This window comes from Oryctolagus cuniculus, chromosome 8 (genome assembly GCF_051225735.1).
Source record: "Oryctolagus cuniculus isolate XC-2025 breed Fujian yellow rabbit chromosome 8, ASM5122573v1, whole genome shotgun sequence".
Lineage (NCBI taxonomy): Eukaryota > Metazoa > Chordata > Mammalia > Lagomorpha > Leporidae > Oryctolagus > Oryctolagus cuniculus.
Window position 1 is genome coordinate 70474298 of NC_142874.1, and position 20244 is coordinate 70494541.

The 20244-nt window shown below is 43.2% G+C and overlaps 1 long non-coding RNA gene across 3 annotated transcripts in view; it reads right to left on the reverse strand.

The window, feature by feature from the left end:
- Nucleotides 1–227: 227 nt before the first annotated feature.
- The window catches only part of LOC138843491 (uncharacterized), a 35917-nt gene continuing 15900 nt past the window's right edge, over nt 228–20244 (reverse strand). For 2 of the 3 annotated variants that reach the window (XR_011378257.2, XR_011378256.2), the window contains 2 exons: nt 656–818; nt 228–441 (listed from right to left, as the gene is read on the reverse strand). This is a non-coding gene — a long non-coding RNA (uncharacterized LOC138843491). Of the gene's footprint in view, nt 442–655; nt 819–16131; nt 16279–20244 lie in introns of those variants that run through there. The other variant, XR_016211989.1, reaches the window with a different exon arrangement.

Here is a 20244-nt window from a genome sequence, read left to right on the forward strand (position 1 = left end):
GAGCCCCTGCCAGCTGTCTGGGAGACCCAGAAGGAGCCCCAGGCTCTTGGCAATTATGTGGCCCAGCCCTGGCCATTACAGCCATTTGGGGAAATTAACCAGCAGATAGAAGACCTCTGTCTCTTTCTTTCATTCTCTCTCTCCCTCTCTATGTAACTCTGCCTTTCAAATAAATCTCTTTTAAAAAGTAGCACAAATCGAATAACCCAATTTAAAAAATAAGCTACTGACTTGAATGGATATTTATTCAAAGAAAACATACAAATGGACAAGTATATACAAATGTGTTCAGGGGAATGCAGATCAAAACCACGTTATGACATCACTTCCCATTTTACCTTCAATTACATGATGATCAAAGGGCCCCACAGTATAAACCCACTGAAGTTTCAGAGTAGGCAGTTGTATAAGATAGTCCCAAAGGAGGACACAGGTAAGAACCTGGGAACAAAGGATAAAATATTTTATGGTTATGGGTAAATATGTAAATCCAATCATCAACAGCCAGGCATGCAGAAAATTTCTGCAACACTGAGAATGGTTGCATTTCCTGTGTCCCTGACCAGTGTGGTAGCAAATCATGTAGCTGCTTATCCAAATTGCCTTGATTGGGATTAAGGAAATCCTGGATCTGCAAAAGGTGGCACACACTTACCTGTGCCCTGTTCAAGTTGGCCTGGAAAAGTAGAAATGAGGGCAGATCATAACTTGGAGAGTCTTCCTTGGTTTTATTGCCTCTCCATAGACTGACTGGAGTGGGAGATAGACATGTTGCAATATTCTTCCTTATATCAACATAACAATGTGTTCATCTTGTGCTGGTTGGGAAAAAAAATTAAAATTTAAGAAAATAAAGTATCATTAATGACATTAATCCTTATGAACACAGGAGAATCTCTGTTCTTTGATTCATGATCATATGCAAACATCTTGTACAGAGCCAGATATAAAGTGATTCATCTCTTAATTATCCAGCGAGAATGGTGATATCTTCTTATGGCAAATAGAAAACAGAGCAGAGCCATTTAGTAAAGGAGATACTGACCAGAGGCCTTCTGGGTATCACATCCAAGAGTAGTAGAGGGACGGGGTTCACACAGGATATAAAACTATGTCTTAGATTTTAAACAACAATACATGTAAAACCCTGTTTGAAAATCATCAACATACATGCAGAGGGTGTTTTTGGTTTTGTTTAACAATTTTTACTTATATGAAAGGCAGAGAAAGAGAGAGAGATCTTCCATCCACTGGTTCATCCTCCAAATGCCTATAACAACCAGAGTTGGGCCAGGCTGAAGCCAGGAGCCAGGAACTCAGTCCAGGTCTCGCCTATGGGTAGCAAGGTACCAAGTAAGAAGACATCACCTTTTGCCTCCCAAGGTACACATTAGCAGAAAAATGCAATTGGCCACAGAGCCAAGACTCAAACTCAAGCACTCTGATAATGGAATGTGAGTATCCTAAGTGGCATCTTAACAGTTGAAATAATTTTTTAAATAAAGAGGCATCAAATCTTAAGTAGCTGCTTTGTTGTTATGATTAAAGATAGTAATTACAGATATTAGACTCTCAATAACAAATATCTACCATTTGAAACATTCTGGTACTTATCATTTAGGCTTATCACTGCATTTGCCATCAGAATTAGGAGGATTTTAACACCCTGCCCAATGACACTGTCAAACCACAGGAAGACCTAAGCCAATACAATTCGAACAAATTTCAAAAGACAAAATGAAAGAAGAAAAGGACAATAAAGAGGGCTGAAAATCAAGTTTTCAAGCAAAACTGAAATGAAGAAAATGTAAAATAAAAATCAGGCACCTGGTTCCCACAGCCTGACTACTTAGGCCAACTTTCAGTCCATTGGCTCTGCACAGACAACTCTCTCTTTTAGAGTCAGTATCTGAGAGAGAGAAAATGCTATTTTCACTTTACTCACCATTCCATAAGCAAAGAATTATTGACACACATTAATGCTAGTCTATGAGAACTCAGTGAAATTTGTTAGAAAATTAGTATTCTTTAATAGGAATTGAATAGATTGATGAAAACATGCAGAAGGCTCTATACAAATGATAAAGCAATATATACATGCAAGCTGTAATACTTGTTATTGTAATTATTTTTATGGACAAAGGCTATACGAACAGTCTTGAATGATTTAAGATTATAATAAGATTATAATATATCTAACATGGGGTTAGGCATGCAGTTTGCCTCCAATAAATTAGAACTGTTACTATATTAAATCATTATTATTGAGACATAGTTACTACATGTCAAGAACCATGTTCACCAAAAAAATAGTTAACATTTTGTGATAGGTTTGATGTAATCAAATGTGAAAAATTCAGTGATAAGAATCCTGAATTCCTTTTTTTTTTTTTTTTTTTTTTTTTTTTTGACAGGCAGAGTGGACAGTGAAAGAGAGAGAGACAGAGAGAAAGGTCTTCCTTTACCATTGGTTCACCCCTCAATGGCCACTGTGGCCAGCGCACCACTCTGATCCGAAGCCAGGAGCCAGGTGCTTCTCCTGGTCTCCCATGTGGGTGCAGGGCCCAAGCACTTGGGCCATCCTCCACTGCACTCCCTGGCCACAGCAGAGAACTGGACTGGAAGAGGGGAAACCGGGACAGAATCCGGCGCCCCGACCGGGACTAGAACCCGGGGTGCCGGCGCCGCAGGCGGGGGATTAGCCTATTGAGCCGCAGCGCTGGCCAGAATCCTGAATTCTTAATGCCTATTCCATTAGATTATATATCTTTGATCCTACAGGAGTTATGAACTAATATAATTTAATGATTAAACATAATGAGCTACAATAAGTAAGTACATAGTACTTATCTTTTCCCCATTTTCCTTTCCAAGTATCTCATTCAGACAACTCCATATATTTTAAAAAGTGGAAGATTATGGTGCCTTTATATTGACCAATGCCCGTCACCTATAGCAGGCCTACTGAGGCTGAGGATCACACAATAATCAAAATTGTCGCTCCCCGTCTTCATGGGGGAACGACACAGGACCCTGCGCTGTTCTTTTGTCTGCTCGGCCCTCCCCGGGTTTGCTGCTGGTTCTTCCCGGGTTGGCTACTATCCCTTCCACCTCCGTGGAAGGGTAGTTCCCCCTGGCCACATTCCCCACTTCCGCAGGGGAGCGGCACACCGCCGGCTGGCTCTCTCGGGGGCTGCACAGGTGTTCCCCTTAGATGTTCCCCATAGATGTTCCTGGTGCATGCCGTCTCTCTCCTCCTTTATAGTCCTCCTCCGCCAATCCTAACTCGGCTGCCCACACGCCGAGTACGCTGCTCTCCAATCAGGAGCAAGTCCTACAGTTTATTGGTTGAACTGGAGGCAGCTGGGTAGAAGCTGTTTTCTCCTCTCCCAGCGCCATATTGTAGGAGAGCAGATGCATAGAATAAGTCTTAATTCCAGTAACTTAGTCTAGTCCGAGCTGCTCCCCACAGAGGAGAGCAGATGCATAGAATAAGTCTTAATTCCAGTAACTTAGTCTAGTCCGAGCTGCTCCCCACAGATCCCCCTTTCTTTTTATTTTTTGGTGTTGATACGCGCCTGTCTTCGGTGTCCCGCGGCACACACTCTGCTCTACTTGCTAGAGTTGCCACAGGCTCTTACAAGTCCTATCAATCAGGAAAACCGAATCCGGGTCCTCTCTTCGCCATGTTGTGAGGAGGTTTTTAGGCGCTGATGCGTGCCTGTGTTCGGTGCCCTGCAGCGCATGCTCTGCTCTGCCCGCAGGGGCTTACAAAACCTATCAGGCAAACCGAATCCAAGCCTTCTCATTGCCTTTTTGTGGGGGAGACTTATTAGTGTTGGTTCGTGCCTATCTTCGGTGACCTGCAGCTCATACTCTGGTCGAGCTTTGCTGGCGCTTACCGCCTTAAATCAGGCAGACCGAATCCAAGCCTCCTAATTGTTGCATTGTGGGGAAGCTTTACTGATGTTAATTCGTGCCTGTCTTCGGTGACCTGCGGTGCATAAGCTGCTAGCTGCCCGCAGGTGCTCATCGCCTCACTTGATTAGGCAGACCGAATCCAAGCTCTCACATTGCAGTGTTGTAGGGAGGCCTTTTTATTTCTCTATTTCTCTATCTCCGGGCATTCCTATTTCTCCCATTTTACTTCTGTCTGCCAACATTCCCATTTCTCTCACTTTTACTTCCAAACTTCTGTTTCTCTTATCCCTGCGGCTTTCCGGCGGCGCCCGCCCCGAGGCTGCTTCTCGGCACCTCGCCCCGCGGCAGCTTCACGGCTCTGCGCGGCTTCCCGGCGCCTCGCCCCGCCGGCGCCCGCCCCGCGCGGCGGCTTCACAGTTCTGCGCGGCTTCCTGGCGCCTCGCCCCGCCGGCGGGTTCCCGGCTCTGCGCGCACACTCCGCGGTCTCCACGCACCTCGCGCCCGCACCACGGCCCCGCGCCAACGCCCCGTGCTCTCTCTGCACGCGGCGGCCTCCGCGAATGTTTCCGCCACCACCGGCACTCAGTCCAAGTTCCCCGGACTAACCTGGCGAATTCTGGCGGCCCACGTCTCTGCCTCTGGTTCCAGATCTTCGCCTCTTGCTCCCCGGGGTGACTTGAAGAATTCCAAGATGGCTTGGCCTGCACTCGCGGCTTCATCCTCCCCAACATTTCTCTCTACCCGGTATGCTTCCCCAAGTTTTCCTCCAACAATATTCCTCTCATTTCTCCTGGCTACTCCCCACAGTCCGTATCCGAGTCCAAGCCTCCTCCAGGTTTCACTTTCGCCTTCAATCTCCTAGCTTCCCCGCCATAGTCCGCATCCGAGTCTATGAAAGCTTTCACTTTCGCTTTCAAATCCTGACTTCTTTCCCACAGTCCATATCCAAGTCTATGCCTAGGCTTTCAATAGCTTCTTACGGCACCTTTCTCGTCCGGCTTTCCCTAGGCTGTTTGCTAGTCTCTCTCTCCGATATTTTCCCAGTTCTTCCCGTTTCTTCCCTCCTAGGTTTCCTATCCGTCCTAAGTTTCCTATCCGTCCTAGGTTTTCTATCCGAGTCAGGTTTCCTATCCGAGTCACGGCACCATTATGTCGCTCCCCCTCTTCGTGGAGGAGCAACACAGGACCCTGCGCTGTTCTTTTGTCTGCTCGGCCCTCCCCGGGTTTGCTGCTGGTTCTTCCCGGGTTGGCTACTATCCCTTCCACCTCCGTGGAAGGGTAGTTCCCCCTGGCCACATTCCCCACTTCCGCAGGGGAGCGGCACACCGCCGGCTGGCTCTCTCGGGGGCTGCACAGGTGTTCCCCTTAGATGTTCCCCATAGATGTTCCTGGTGCATGCCGTCTCTCTCCTCCTTTATAGTCCTCCTCCGCCAATCCTAACTCGGCTGCCCACACGCCGAGTACGCTGCTCTCCAATCAGGAGCAAGTCCTACAGTTTATTGGTTGAACTGGAGGCAGCTGGGTAGAAGCTGTTTTCTCCTCTCCCAGCGCCATATTGTAGGAGAGCAGATGCATAGAATAAGTCTTAATTCCAGTAACTTAGTCTAGTCCGAGCTGCTCCCCACAGAGGAGAGCAGATGCATAGAATAAGTCTTAATTCCAGTAACTTAGTCTAGTCCGAGCTGCTCCCCACAAAAATAGTTTTAAATATTTTCTGTATCCCAGAATTCTCCAGAAGCAGTATACTTTTTCAAACATTCAAGTCACCCTATACCACTTGTGGGTGGAAGGGCCCAAGCACTTGAGCCGTCCTCCACTGCCTTCCCAGGCACATTAGCAGGGAGCTAGATTGGAAGTGGAGCAGCCAGGACTCAAACTGGTGCCCATATGGGACACTGGTGCAGCAGGCCAGGCCTTTAACCCTGTGCCACAGTGCTGGCTCTTCTTGATCTCTCTGTTACGACTTCTTTTCTGTTCTTCGAAAGTTTGTGTAGAAACGCATAGTACTTGCTATTTTATATTTACAAGAGGTTGACTGGGAGAGTTTTAGCAAGAATACCTGCAACTTCTCCACTAGATTTTGCTGTTGAGGTTAAAGAGATTCTTTCTTTGTTCCCAGATGTAAATCAGAGGCTGGAACCCTGGACTGGTAGCATAGCCCCAGGTTTCATGGGGTTGTAGAGTCCTTAGGAATGAAGGCAATGCATTTCTGTGGCCACAGGAATCAAGCACAAGACTTAGCCTGATTCCTTTTTGGGGACCACTTGTCATAATTCTTTCATCCCATGTGGCATGGTTGGCATATAGGCGTTGGGAACACACTCCTTCTCACTTTTTACTTCCCAAGGTATAAAAGAAACATGACAAAGCTATCGGACAGTTGCTAGGGTTAAAACAAACAAAACACTCCCAATTTATCTTTGCAATAGCAATACCCAGCAGAGAACTGTGCCGGAGCAGTTTTGTCATTTGGAACAATTACACTGAATGTCCCTCAGGTTTGGTGTTGGCTTTTCAACATAATGCATAGCCAAGGTGTTGGTACAGTGCCTGTGTCCAGATAGCGTTCTGTTCTAATGACTCTAACATGGTGTGAATGTGGAAACCAGAAGGTTCATTTTTGAAGTCTGAAAGCAGCTGAGAACAGATGAGGGTAACAGAGCAAAGCTTGCTTCCAGCCTCAGCTGTTTGTGCTGCCAGGACATTCTTCTCTTATTACTTCATTCGGACCAGATAGGAACAAAGGTGCTCTGAAGATAGCCCCATGTTTCCTGCTAATAAAAACCGCAGGATCTCAGCTTACACACTTAGTGCAACCACACAGTTGCTGTGATGTTCAGCTCGGAAATGACAGCAACTTCTTGAACTTGACTGCATCTGCAAAGCCTTAGAGTTAGATCTGAGATGAAACCCAGATATTCTGCGAATTTAAAAGCATCCCAAGTGGTGCTGATGTTACTCATCTGTGGGCCATAGTTGAGTAGCAAGGGATGTGGGCATGGTGAGGAAGAGGCCCAGATGTCAGGTGTGAGAACACCACCAACAAGTACATTATCTCTGACCGTGCATTCTGAATCTTAGGTAACTTCGCTCTAAATATTAGTGTTGGTCAGTGGGAGAACCTGGTTTAGTGGAGTTCATGAAATTTAGAGAGCACACTATGAGACAAGAATGAGAGTGTATGTCATCTATTCACCTGCAATCTAATATAAAATATCCGGAAAGGTACATCAGAGCCCATGAAAACTCAGGATACAAGTACTATTTAATTTTCATAAAAATTCGCCTTTCTAACATCTCTAGTCTTACTACCATTACTTTTCTCACAGCTCATCTAATAGTATACATCCCTTGGAGTTTCTATGTAGATAAGGACATTTACTGCACAAAATCATCTTCTTTCAAATTGTTCCAACTAACAGAGGCTAGAGTTTAGTACAGTGCATAACAAAAGCACTCAATGAGCATTCATTTTTTGAAACAAATGCATGTACTTCATATAACATTTTTAAGATTTATTTATTTATTTGAAAAGTAGAGTTTCAGAGAGACAGAGGCAGAGAGGTCTTCAATCCACAAGTTTGCTCCTGAAATAGCCACAGTGGCCAGAGCTGGGCCAATCAGAAGCCAGGAGCCAGGAGTTTCTTCCCAGTCTCCCACACGGGTGCAGGGGCCCAAGCACTTGGGCTACCTTCCGCTGCTTTCCTAGGCCATAGCAGAGAGCTAGATCAGAAGTAAAGTAGCTGAGTCTTGAACTGGGCACCCATATTGGATGCCAGCACCACAGGCAGTGACCTTACCTGCTACCGGCTCCATCATATAACTTTTTGAGACAAGAACTCAAAGGGGGCTTAAACAGCTCTTTGAATGGAGGTAGAGCTAAGCTCGTAGGAAGAGTAAAAACACTATTGAACACAGCACAGTCTGGCCATCCATATAATTCTACTCTGTAGGTGTGTATGAGTGATACTGAGAAGTAATTTTCGGCCTGTGCTACCTGAGGTCCGGAGGCCTCCTGGCACCCACTGTAAAGGGAGAGCTGGTCCTGGTGCTTACCATTGTTGGTTCTGTACTAGCTGGGGACTGTGCCAGAGGTTAGACCTGGATTGCTAATGCTTGCACTGAGCCTCCCAGGAAATCATTCTCCTGCATTCATCATGCGCATCAGTCAACAGCCTGAAAATTCAGAGAGCTGGGCGCTGGGGCGGGGGGGGGGGGGGGGGGGGCAGGGTGAAGAGGGAGGTGACAGGAGATAGAGGGGAACCTCTACTCCCCTCTCTATATATCAACATAGTTTAAGAGATTTCACTAGAGCTGCACTATATTTGTTGATATGATCAAGAAATTTCAATCTCAGGTGGTCTTTATCCCTTTATAGCTCTTCCATAAGCACACTTCCCTATTCCTATTGTAGTTTACATGTTGGTTCTGCTATGGTGTGTTATGATACCATAGAAGACATTAAACCTAGTAGAAAGTACTCTAAATTTCTTATCCATCAATTTTCCTGCTAGGCTTTCTTATTCAATAAGAAGAGGACCAGTAGGTAAGATAAACCATATTTCATTTAACTACTTCTTTGAATTTTGAAAATAATTTAAAATTCTCTCCTGCCTATCTTGGAAAATTTTCAGTAAAATTCTATAAAGGAAAAATTTTTGGTTGGCAGGGTTTTTTTTTTTTTTTTTCAAAGTAAGATCCAATCACAGACCCATTACTAAATTCCGAGTAATATTTATAAGTTCTTCCCAGAAAGCTGACTATCTCTAGCGTTGCTAAATCAAGAGGAGACAGTATACGGTTCTTCCCTTGGCAGCAAGCACCCACACGTAGTCAGAAGTACATAAAAGGAAAAAGTGAAAACATCCTCTATTTTGCCAAAAGTTTGTCTCAGTGTCTCCTCCATCCAAGCACCCTCACATCTTCTACAGCCGGGGCCTGGCCTGCTCTACCATCTCAGTACTGAGGAATTCTTGCTCTTGTATTGCTGATTGTCCAGCCCTGCCCGTTCCTCTAACCTGTGACATCCAGGCCTACTAACTCCATAGCTTCAGTCTCCTTCCTTTAGTATGTCCAAAACCAAGCAAACTCCCAGGCCCTTCCTGCCAACTCCTCCTCTTCGCCCTTTCCCTTATAATCCTGCCTTCTCTGCTCTCCCCTGGAGCGACAAGCCAGCCTGAGTTTTCTCCTTAGATGGACAAACACTTCCTGCACACAAAACATGGCATGCTTTTCAGAACCAACCACAGGAGAATTATGGAAGGAGTTCATGTAAACACACAGCCACGATATTAATAAAATTGTGGTGTCGCTGCTGAGATGGCCCCCCAGAAGTGATCAAACATGGGGATGACAAGGTCTCACTACGTTGTCTGTTGGGCCCCAGAGGGGCCGAGACTCAGCCTCGAAGGAAGCCCTCAGGGTAGGGAGTACTCCGCCTTCTTTTCAACTCCATCTATGTGCCCACCAATGAGCAGGAAAATGCCCACAGGAAGTTCACTCCCGACACCAGCTGAGCTTGGCACACAGCCTTGTCTGCTCCACTTGCAAATACCTTCTTAAACCACCTTGGATGAACAGTTCTGTTCTCAGGCTGCTTCAACACAGCTGTAGCCAGCTGCACTCCGCTTCCAGCCCAGCCATGGATAATGAACCAGATGATTCTTGTCCATTGAAAATACTGGAAACAACACGGAATACGTTGCCCTGCTGAGAAATTGGATCTACCGAGGCAGACCAAAGGAAAGCCATGACATTTGAGGCACAGGCAAACATTCCCCTTGCAAACATTTACCAAAGCAGGTATATTAGGGGGAAATCAATCCATCAGATTCCCAGACACACATTTATGTTCGGGTCCCTCTGTTTTTAATTTTGTTGCTTTCTGGGGGTGGGAAGTTTGGGGGCAGGAAAAACTCTCTCATACTTGACCCAATACATTTGCTGTTCTTCTCTGTCAAAGGCTATAAAAACAACTTTGACTGCTCTACTGGAATGTAGTCACAGCCCTGAATTTGGAAACTGATACAACCATGGCCGCAAACGACAAGCCCTTTTAAAACCCAGAACACTGACCAACATCTGAGAACTGGTTTGGGCCAGCCAAACATTTCTAGGTGTAAGCATAGACAATTACAATGCAAACTGTTGCCTTTAGGTGGATAATTTAAACGGCGCACAGTAGCTGGATATCCTCACGGTAAAAGCGACTGGAGAGTATTTGTGTTTCAGTGTTATTATCCTCTCCAAAATGCTTCTTGGCAGGGGTTTCTGGTGGCCTTCACGAAGCTTCTGTCATTCTTTCCTCCTTCTGCTCTGTGTCTTCCCACACTCAGTGAATGGAACACTTGGATCATTTTTAAAGTGTGTGAGGGAAGAGACAGAGGGAAAAAATAACTGAAGAACAGGGGAACTCTCTAGATGCGGTAAATATTGAACTTGAAAAATGCGTAAGGATAAATCTGATCTATAGCGGCATACACAAGACAGCCAGGCTCCCGGTGTTCACCCGGAAGAACTTAGAACAAGTCATCCCAGCCGGGAAAGAGGGAACGTATTTTTACTTTGAGACACTGTTTTCCATTGTACCTACGTCTACTTAAGTTTTCTCTTTTGAAGAGCTAAGTGAACTCCTGTGTTTTGTCTCTGCACTTGCTGATCGCTTAAGAAGATGATTCAATGCCCTGTTTGAAAACCTAAGAAGCCTTTGTTACTAAAGGTCAATATGCAGAGTATGGCAGAACAGTTTACTTCGTGATACTTCTTAAAATTCTTTTCTCACTGACAAATTTGGCCCCTTCCACAGAGGCAGGATCAGCGAGTTTCTGGAAGGGGAAAGCCTTGGGTTTGCCAAAGCCTCCCCAACTGGGCTTGATGACACCTACGAAAACCCCAGAAAGGAAATCCTCCGCAGGTCAGGCGGTGGGAGGCGTGGCCCCAGCTGTTTCTCAATTTGAAACGCTGAGTCGGGCATGGGCACCACAGCATTCCAGGAGCCTGAAGGAACCGGAATCGTTTTGTAATTCTAAATTCATCCTTCTGAGTGGAACTTGACGTACTGGATGAGGCTCATCTGTCCTGAAAAATTGTAGGGAGACCCAGAGCACATTGAAAATCCATTTGATCTTTCTCTTCTTCTAACACCATTCTTCACCCACCCCATGTCTTGAGGCTTTGGGAGGTGTTTTGCATCTCAGACACAAGTTGGAAAAAATCAGTTGCATCGAACGCATGTTCCTGCTGGATAGAGGCCAGCCTTGTAGCACAGGGGTTAAGCCTCTCTTTGTAATGCTGGCATCCTACATCGGAGTGCCAGTTCCAGTCCTGGCTGCTCTGTTTCTGATACAGCTCCCTGCTACTGTGCCTGAGAAGACACCAAAAGATGGCCCAAGAGAAATCCTGCCACCCATGGGAGACACCAAAATAGAATTCCAGGCTCCTGGCTTCAGCCTGGCCCAGTCCCAGCCCCTGTGGCCATCTGGGGAGTGAACCAGAGAATAGAAAATCTTTCTGTGTCTGTCTCTGCCCACTCTCTCTCTCTATTACTCTGGCTTTCATATAAATAAAATAAATCTGTAAAAACAATTATGGGCTTGTGAGCCTGAGGACAGAGAGAAGAGTAGGAGCCACCGATGGTGGAAACTGTAATATTTGTCCTTACCTGTTCTCTCATGCTCCATAGTGATACAATCCATGAACTCCACCTGAAACACTCATTGCCTAGCACCATTGCAGCTAGCTCAGCGCAGCTGTTTGTCTACATTCTGGATATGAATGGAAGAGGTAGGTGCAACCTATGACAAATGCCCTTAAAGAGAGGAGGAGGCTCAGCTGCTTGCTCCTCCTTTTGCTCAAAGATGAGATGTGGTGGCTACAGCTGATGCAGCCTTCTTGGGCCTTGAGATGATTTTAGGAACAGAAACTAGGTGCACTTGTGTAGGGAAACACTACAGCAGGAGGGATTGAGGCTCCTGAGGGCTTTGTGGAACAATGCCCTGATACGAGCAGTGCACTTCTTTCCTCAAGACATAAAATGAGAGAAAAATAAATCTTCTCATTTGGAGTTCAGTGTTCCATGCAACTAATGCTTCCCCTAATAGATCATGCAACATTTTTCACAGTTCCTTTGCTTGAAATGCTTCCAGATGCAGTTTGTTTTTGTTTTTCAAATATCTCCAGAGCTTTTAACCAAAAAAAAAAAAAAAAAAACCTACAGCTGCCATTGATATAAAAGCTTCCTGCATATTTATCTGCAGGCAGAATAAATTCGGGAAGTTTTTTTTTTCTCTTACTTATTTACTCTCCTACCACATCCTATTTCACATCTCCCAGCCCCTGCAGATTTTAACCATCCATATGATGAATTTTCACCAAACAACTATAATATGTACAAAAACAAAGTGTTCATGGAGCTATTGTGATCTTTGAAAACACATTCTGAGAGCAGCCAGGGCCTTTGATCAATTAAAAGATCAGCACCAATATCTGCTGGGATCCAATTCCCAGCCTCCAAACTTACAAGAAACATAATGAGGAAAAACAAACAAACAAAAAATCAACACCACCATGCCTAAATCAGTTTACTACTGTGAAGAGACACTGCTGTACACAGCAATAGATGGTCAAGAAAAGGTCCATGGCTATGGTCTTCCTGCACACACACACACACACACACACATGCAAAGTAAGGTTTATGAGGTCAGGGATGGCATCTAATGCATGTATTTGTTTACTCTGAAGTATGAATCAGTTCAAAGCTTCTTGCGCTGTTATTTTCTAACCTTCTGCCCATCTCTCTCACTCTCCTTCTACATCAGCAGGGAGGCGAAGAAGGAAGACTGAAAATAAGGTAATTAAAATAGAGAGGATCACCTAACCAAGTTTAAGAGTTCCCCTAGCATCCACTCAAAGGAACTCCCTCACACATGAACACAACGTCTTCCCCTCCGAAACCACGCTCCCAGGTGAGCAGGATTCAATAGCTCACCAAAACTCTGCCTTGATGCCTTGTGCTGAACCTTTCACACAAGGCAATTATCTCACCACAGTACCGCCATTTAATGGTAGAACAGTTGAAAATCTTTCGATTTTTAAGTTCAGATAGATCTGGGTTCAAAGCTATTCAACATTTCATTGAAGAAGTGAATTCACTCTTTAATTCTCTTCCTTCTTTTCCTTTTAAATGGGGATAATGTGATGTTATTAATCTTTGGATTTGGCATCAGCATGGTAGCACAGTGGGTTTAGCCATGCTTTCCTGTTTCCCAATTCCCGACTGCTCCACCTCTGATCCAACTTCCTTCTAATGTGCCTGGGAAGGCAGGAGATGATGGTCCAAGTACTTGAGCCCCTGCCACCCATGAATACACATGTAAAGTAAGGCATGAGGTCAGGAATAGTGTATAATGCATGTATTTGTTTACTCTGTAGAATGAATCGGTTCAAAGCTTCTTGAGCTGAGACCAGGATGGAATTCTTGGTTCCTGGCTTGAGCCTGGCCCAGATCTGGCTGTTGTGGCCACTTGGGAAGTGAACTAGAGAGTGAAAGATCTCTAGCTAGCTAGCTCTCTATCTCTATCTCTATCTCTATCTCTATCTCTATCTCTATCTCTATCATCTCTGTCTGTCCCTCTCCACCCCATCAGTAGCTCTGCCTCTCAAATACATAAAATAACTAAATCTTTTTAAAAGTAATCATCCGGGCTGGCGCCGCGGCTCAATAGCCTAATCCTCCACCTAGCAGCGCCGGCACACCGGGTTCTAGTCCCGGTCGGGGCGCCGGATTCTTTCCCAGTTGACCTTCTTCCAGGCCAGCTCTCTGCTGTGGCCAGGGAGTGCAGTGGAGGATGGCTCAAGTGCTTGGGCCCTGCACCCCATGGGAGACCAGGAGTAGCACCTGGCTCCTGGCTTCGGATCAGCGCGGTGCGCCGGCCACAGCGCGCCAGCTGTGGCAGCCATTGGAGGGTGAACCAACGGCAAAAGGAAGACCTTTCTCTCTGTCTCTCTCTCTCAGTGTCCACTCTGCCTGTCAAAAAAAAAAAAAAAAGTAATCATCCGATTATTGAAAGGATTAAGACAACACTCCCATACTGAATGGCACACAGTAACACTCCATTGCAGATGATGAGGGTTGTGGCTATGAGCTCTCACAGCAGGCAATCATAGATCAGTCCAGTGTATAATGGGCTAAAGTCTCAGGTGATGAATAAACACATGATAGGTCAACTCTCCAGGCCTATCTTTCTCATCTGAAAATTAAGGACTTGACCCAAGTCATTGCTAGGAGCATTCTGTCCAACTCTAATATTTGATTAGTGTGTTACTATGACTCTTTTGTTAAAATAATTTCTTAAAGTCTTAAGCACATTTCTTTTTTCTTAATCAGAATTTAGGGGAAATGGCATATTTATGTTGGGTAATTCTCATTTGTGACTCACTGTTGGATGACTTTTGTCAAGTCTAACTTTATTAACCTCATTTTCACATTTATCAAATCATTGGGAATCCTATGATTCACATAGCCAACAGACGTATTAGGAAAAACATTTAAGAAATGCAAAAGGGGGGCTGGCCCTGTGGTGTAGTGGATAAAAACCATTGTCTGTAGCACCAGCATCCCATCTGGGCACTGGGTTCGAGGCCCGGATGCTCCACTTCTGACCCAGCTCTCTGCTATGGCCTGAGAAAGCAGTAGAAGATGGCCCAAGTCCTTGGACCCCTGTACACATTGGGAGACCTTGAAGAAGCTCCTGGCTCCTGGCTTCAGATCAGCCCAGCTCCACCTATTTGCAGCCATTTGGGGAGTGAACCAGTGGATGGAATACCTCTTTCTCTTTCTGCCTCTGCCTCTCTGTAATTCCACCTTTCAAATAAATAAATAAATCTTTAAAACAAGAAAAGAAATGCAGAAGGAAATTATGTTGAACAATTGAGTTTGTCGACTCAATTTTTGATATCATGGTTCTATGAAATCAATTTTTAAGTCTAAAAGAATATATTTCTCCTTTATCAAACTGTTTTTTACCTCAGATTTATGATTATCTTTGTCAAGATTTTAAATTCATGAACTGCATTGAATAAGTACATACACTGAGATCCTAAAAGAATTTTTCTCTTAGGAAAAGTATGAAGTATGCTAATGAACTTTAAATTAAAGATAGAGATTTAATAGAATTAGATAGTGAACAGATGCATTTTTCTTAAACCCTGACATGTAAGGAGTCTAACTGACGTTTCTGTATCTATGCCAGGAAACATATTTACATTGCATGTGACTCCAACAGAGTAAAATATGTTGTCCTTTGAAATATACAACATGCAACTTGCCACACTAAAAATGACTGAAAAGCATAGCCTACTATGAAAGTAATGACTCAAACGCAAATCCCTGGAGTGCCTGTTTTCCATGAAATACATGGAGTCGAATGCTCAGAGTAAATGCAAAAAAAAAAAAAAAAAATTACTTCTGAAACTCTTGAACAAATAAGGAGCACCACCCTGAGCAGGAACTAAATTGGATTGGAACATATGTTTGGTTTCCGCAGCCAAAGTACATAATCAAGTATAACAAAACAAAAGCTTGATATCAAACTTGCCAAGGAAACTTGTCCTGTCCTCCTGAAATATGCTCCCCTTTAAGTAAATCTTTCTCAAACCAAAACCAAATATCTAAAAATTCTACACTGTGTATTGGTCTTGGTCCACTGCACTGATTATGAAGGTGAGGAATCAGTCCTCTATTGAGAGAAAAATCTTGATTACCTAAATTAATTTTCCAGTGGAGACATTAGTTAAAATGTATTTTACTATAATATATATATCTACCATATCTTATAAAATGTACTTGTCAGGTTTTAGAGGTAAATCAACAAATTGTTCTATGCATTCAACACTGAGCTAGTCATATTGAAAGACAAAAGACACAGCTCCTGCCAACGCGGTTACTAATTAACTGGACAATTGTTAATACATGAAAACCCATAATCAGAGGGTAGTGATTTAGCACCATTGACCATAAATTCCAATTCTCAAGTCCAATTAATGCAAATAATAAAATAATGTAACTCTGCAACTAGTGGATATGGGTAGAAGTACCTAAAGCCTTATTGTCATCACTGTTTCCACCCTCATTCGGTTCCATGTTTTTAGGCTCCTAGAACCATTTATTCCTAGAAGTGGTTTTTCCATTTCCAATTTAAAACTGATCTTTACCTTCCATTCATTTATTTTCAAAGCCACCTCATAGTCTGGGTCTTGCCTTTCCCAATCCTCTGGTCCAATTCTCAAGTCCTTTTTCCTCCCTCTTCCATAGGTCAGACACCAGAGTCAAGGCCAGTTTTCTGACATGTTTAACACTACCTGTCAACATTGCGAGGTTTATGGGAAAGCATTACTTATAACTTCTACAGAAATCATATGTATTCCACATAATGTGTATGCATAAATATTCTGTTGAACTTCCATACTTTTAAGGAAATGATATCATCTATATTATGATAGAGCAGAAAAACAAGATGTATGTATGGTTTATTTTTCTTACCTTGGAAACAATGTAAAGCAACTTTTAGGTGCCTCTTTCAGAAACAACATTTTAGTATTTGTCTACAGAACAAAATCTGAAACATAGTATCCTCACTGCTCTGGCCTTGACTGTATTTCCAAATACCCAAATACTCCTACTTACCTGTCTTACATCTTCTACCCACTCCCCCAAACCCATAATTCTCCTGAAGAATAGTAAATTTCAAAGCCAAATGCAAGTCTCACCTCTTGCCTATGACATCATCTGATTCCCCCAAATAGAATAAGCCTCATTTTATGACCTGCTTATACAAGTTCTGATTTCTATCATGGCACTCATAATGCTAGGATGTATATGGTTCATGGGTGTGCAACTCTTCTTACACAATTGCCCTCCACATCTCTGTCCTCGTAGCTATTTCATAAGCTCACACAGGGACACATTCAGTGCAAGTTAAGAAGCAGAAAAGGCTCACAACTGTATTTGGGTTCAAGTTCCACTTCACTCCAAATTCGAATTTCTTCTGACGCACACCTTGGAGGTCTTGCCATCCAAGCAAGCTACTGACTTTGACCGCCCCCCCCCCGTCCCGTGTGTGTGCGTGTGTGTGTCCTATCAGCATTTCAAATAAATTGAACTTAAATTTTTTAAAAGCTGCCATATTCTTACCTGAGCCTATCCCAATGGCCATACCTGATTGACCTGGATGTGAACTCAGCATGAACTGGGGTGATTGGAGAACATCTCAAGGATTTTTTAAACTGAAGCTTCAAAGTGAGTTGGTCCGTCTCCTTTATGAAAGCATAGACTTGATGGTCAAGAGCTTGAGGTCAAGAAGCAGGTGTCTGGGGGCCGGCACCATGGCTCACTTGGTTAATCCTCCGCCTGCGGCGCCAGCATCCCATGTGGGTGCCGGGTTCTAGTCCCGATTGCTCCTCTTCAAGTCCAGCTCTCTGCTGTGGCCCAGGAAGGCAGTAGAGGATGGCCCAAGTGCTTGGGCGCCTGCACCCGCGTGGGAGATCAGGAGGAAGCACCTGGCTCATGGCTTTTGGATTGGCCATTTGGGGAGTGAACCAACGGAATGAAGACCTTTCTCTCTCTCTCTCTCTCTCTCTCTCTCTCTTTAACTCCATCTGTCAAATAAAAAAAAAAATAAAGAAGCAGGTGTCTGGACCAGCAGTTAAGCTGTTGGTTAGGAGGCCCACTTCCAATACCAGCTTCCTGCTAATACATACTACAGAATGTAGTGGGTGATGATTCAGGTGGTTGGGTCCCTGCCATTACATGGGACACCAGGAATGAATTCTTGGCTCCTGCCTTCAGCCTGGCCCGGCAGCCGCAGCAGCTGTACAAGTGTGGCAAGTGAACCAGCAGACAAGAGGTCTCACTTTGTTTGTCTCTCTATCCTTGTCTCTCTGCCTCTCAAATAGATACATTTGTTAGACAAAGATGGGTTGGCAGATTGGTATGTTAGTTCAGACAACAGCTGCTATGCCTGCACCCACATCAGAGTGCCTGGGGTTGAGTCCCAGCTCTGCTTCCAGTTCCAGCTTTCTGTTCATGCAGACCTGGAGGCAGCAGATGATGGTCCAAGTAGTGGGGCTCCGCCAGCCATGTGGGAGATATGGATTGAGTTCCAGGCTCTGGGCTTTAGTCTGACCCAGCCCTGGCTGTTGTAGGCATTCAGAGAGTAAATCAGTGGATGGGAAATTCTCTCTCTCTTTCTCTCTCTCTCTCTTCCTCCCTTTATACAAAACATTTAAAAAGACCTAAAATGATGTTTCCAAATAAGTCAGCTACCTGTTATTTCCAAAAAATAATTAATGATAATTTTTTTAGGTAGTAGAAAAATTTGAAGTCATGAGTTCACCACCACACAAAATATATTTGGCCTATGCTAAGGGGCAAAGGAGGTAAGACACAGAAGTACAAGAGAGAAATTCAGGCCTAAGAAAAATTACTATTGCCTATTGTCCCCAAGGCTTGGCTAACTCTCAGCTTTTTCATACTTTCTTTGTTTGGAACATCTGTAAGATGTAAGGCAATAAATTCCTTATTTTTCTCATGCTGCTTTAAGTTGAGTCTCTGTCACATGCAACCCAAAGATTTCTAATATAATTACACTCATTTGTCTCTTATTTTTCTAGACAGAGTAATATTATGTCTATTATTAAATTTTATAGTAATTTTTAAATTATACTTTTACATAAAATCAATCAACAATGACGATATGATGAAGAAAAGCATTCCATTTATAATAGCATCAAGCAAAAAAATCCAAGAAAAATGGAGAAGTCAATAAAGTGAAATACATCCAATGATAATGGAGCTCACCTTATGCCATAAATTGACTTACAATTCAATGTAATCCTTTCAAATTCCCAACCATGTTTTTTACAAAAATTGACATGTCCCCAGATCCTCAAGTCAATGTGGATATGCCCAGAAAATCAAGTAAACAAAATGAGCTTTAAAAAGAAAAGCAAAATTGAATGACTTATCAATATAAACTACAAAGGGTAGTTTCATGTAGATCAGTAGAGCAGACTTAAAGATCCACTAATAAGCACATTCATTTAGGGCAAGTTGATTTTTTCTTTTTTCTTTTTATTTTGGAACTGACATGTATTTGTACTTACATAGGGTATAGTATGATAATTCAATTAATGTATGCACTATGGATTGGTCAAGCCAGGGTCATTAGCATTTCCATCTCCTCAAATATTATTGTTTCTAGGTTGGAATCTTGAAACTCTTCTCCTCTAGTTATTACAAAATGCATAATAAGTGTTATAACCAATAATTATCCTACCGTACTTACAGCTTTAGAACTAATTACTCTCACCTAACTTTGTTTTCACATCCATTGTCCAGTCTCTCTCTATGTTCTTTACTACCTATATTTCTAACCTCTATTCTACTCTCTGTGTATATGTGATCAACTTGTTTAGCTTCCATAAGTAAGAAGGCACATGTAGGAATTTGTATTTCTCTGCCTGGCTTATTTCATTTGGCACAAGGCTCTCCCATATTACCATGTGGCCATAAATGATAGGAAACCACCCATTTTTATGGATTAGTAACATTCCATAGTGTAGATAAACATCTTTAACCATTCACTTGGCAATGGGCAGCTTGGTTGCTTGCTTATCTAGGCTATTGTGAATCTTATTGCAGTAAACAGGTTTGCAAATATCTCTTTAATAACATGATTTCATTTCCTCTAACTATATACCCAGCAGTGGGATTGCTGGGGACTTTCACGGTTCTATTTGCAGTTTTCAAGGAAACTCCAAGTTGTTTTCCATAATACCCATACTACTATTCATGTTCACTAACTGTGTAAAGATTTCCTTTTTCTTCATCTCCACTAGAATTTGCTATTTTTTGTCTTTTGGATAATAACTGTTCTGAGTGGGATATCTTGCGATTTTGATTTGCATTTCCTCGATGATCAGTTATGGTGAGTTTTCCTATATTTATTGGCCATTTACAGTTCTTCTTTTGAGAAGTATCTATTCAGGCTATTTTTAATTGGATTTTTTTCTATTCAGCTGTTTGCATTCCTTATATATTCTGTATATATTAGTCACTCATCCAATTAATAGTTTGCAAATATTTTCTCTAATTCTGTAAGCAGTCTCTTCATTCTGTTGATCACTTCATTTGCTATGCAGAACCTTTCAAGTTTTATATAATCCATTTGTCAAGTCTTGCTTTTTTTGCCTGTATTTTAAGTGTCTTATCAAAAAAAGTTTTTGCCTATACCAATGACTTAAATTATTATCCAAAGTTTTTCTTTC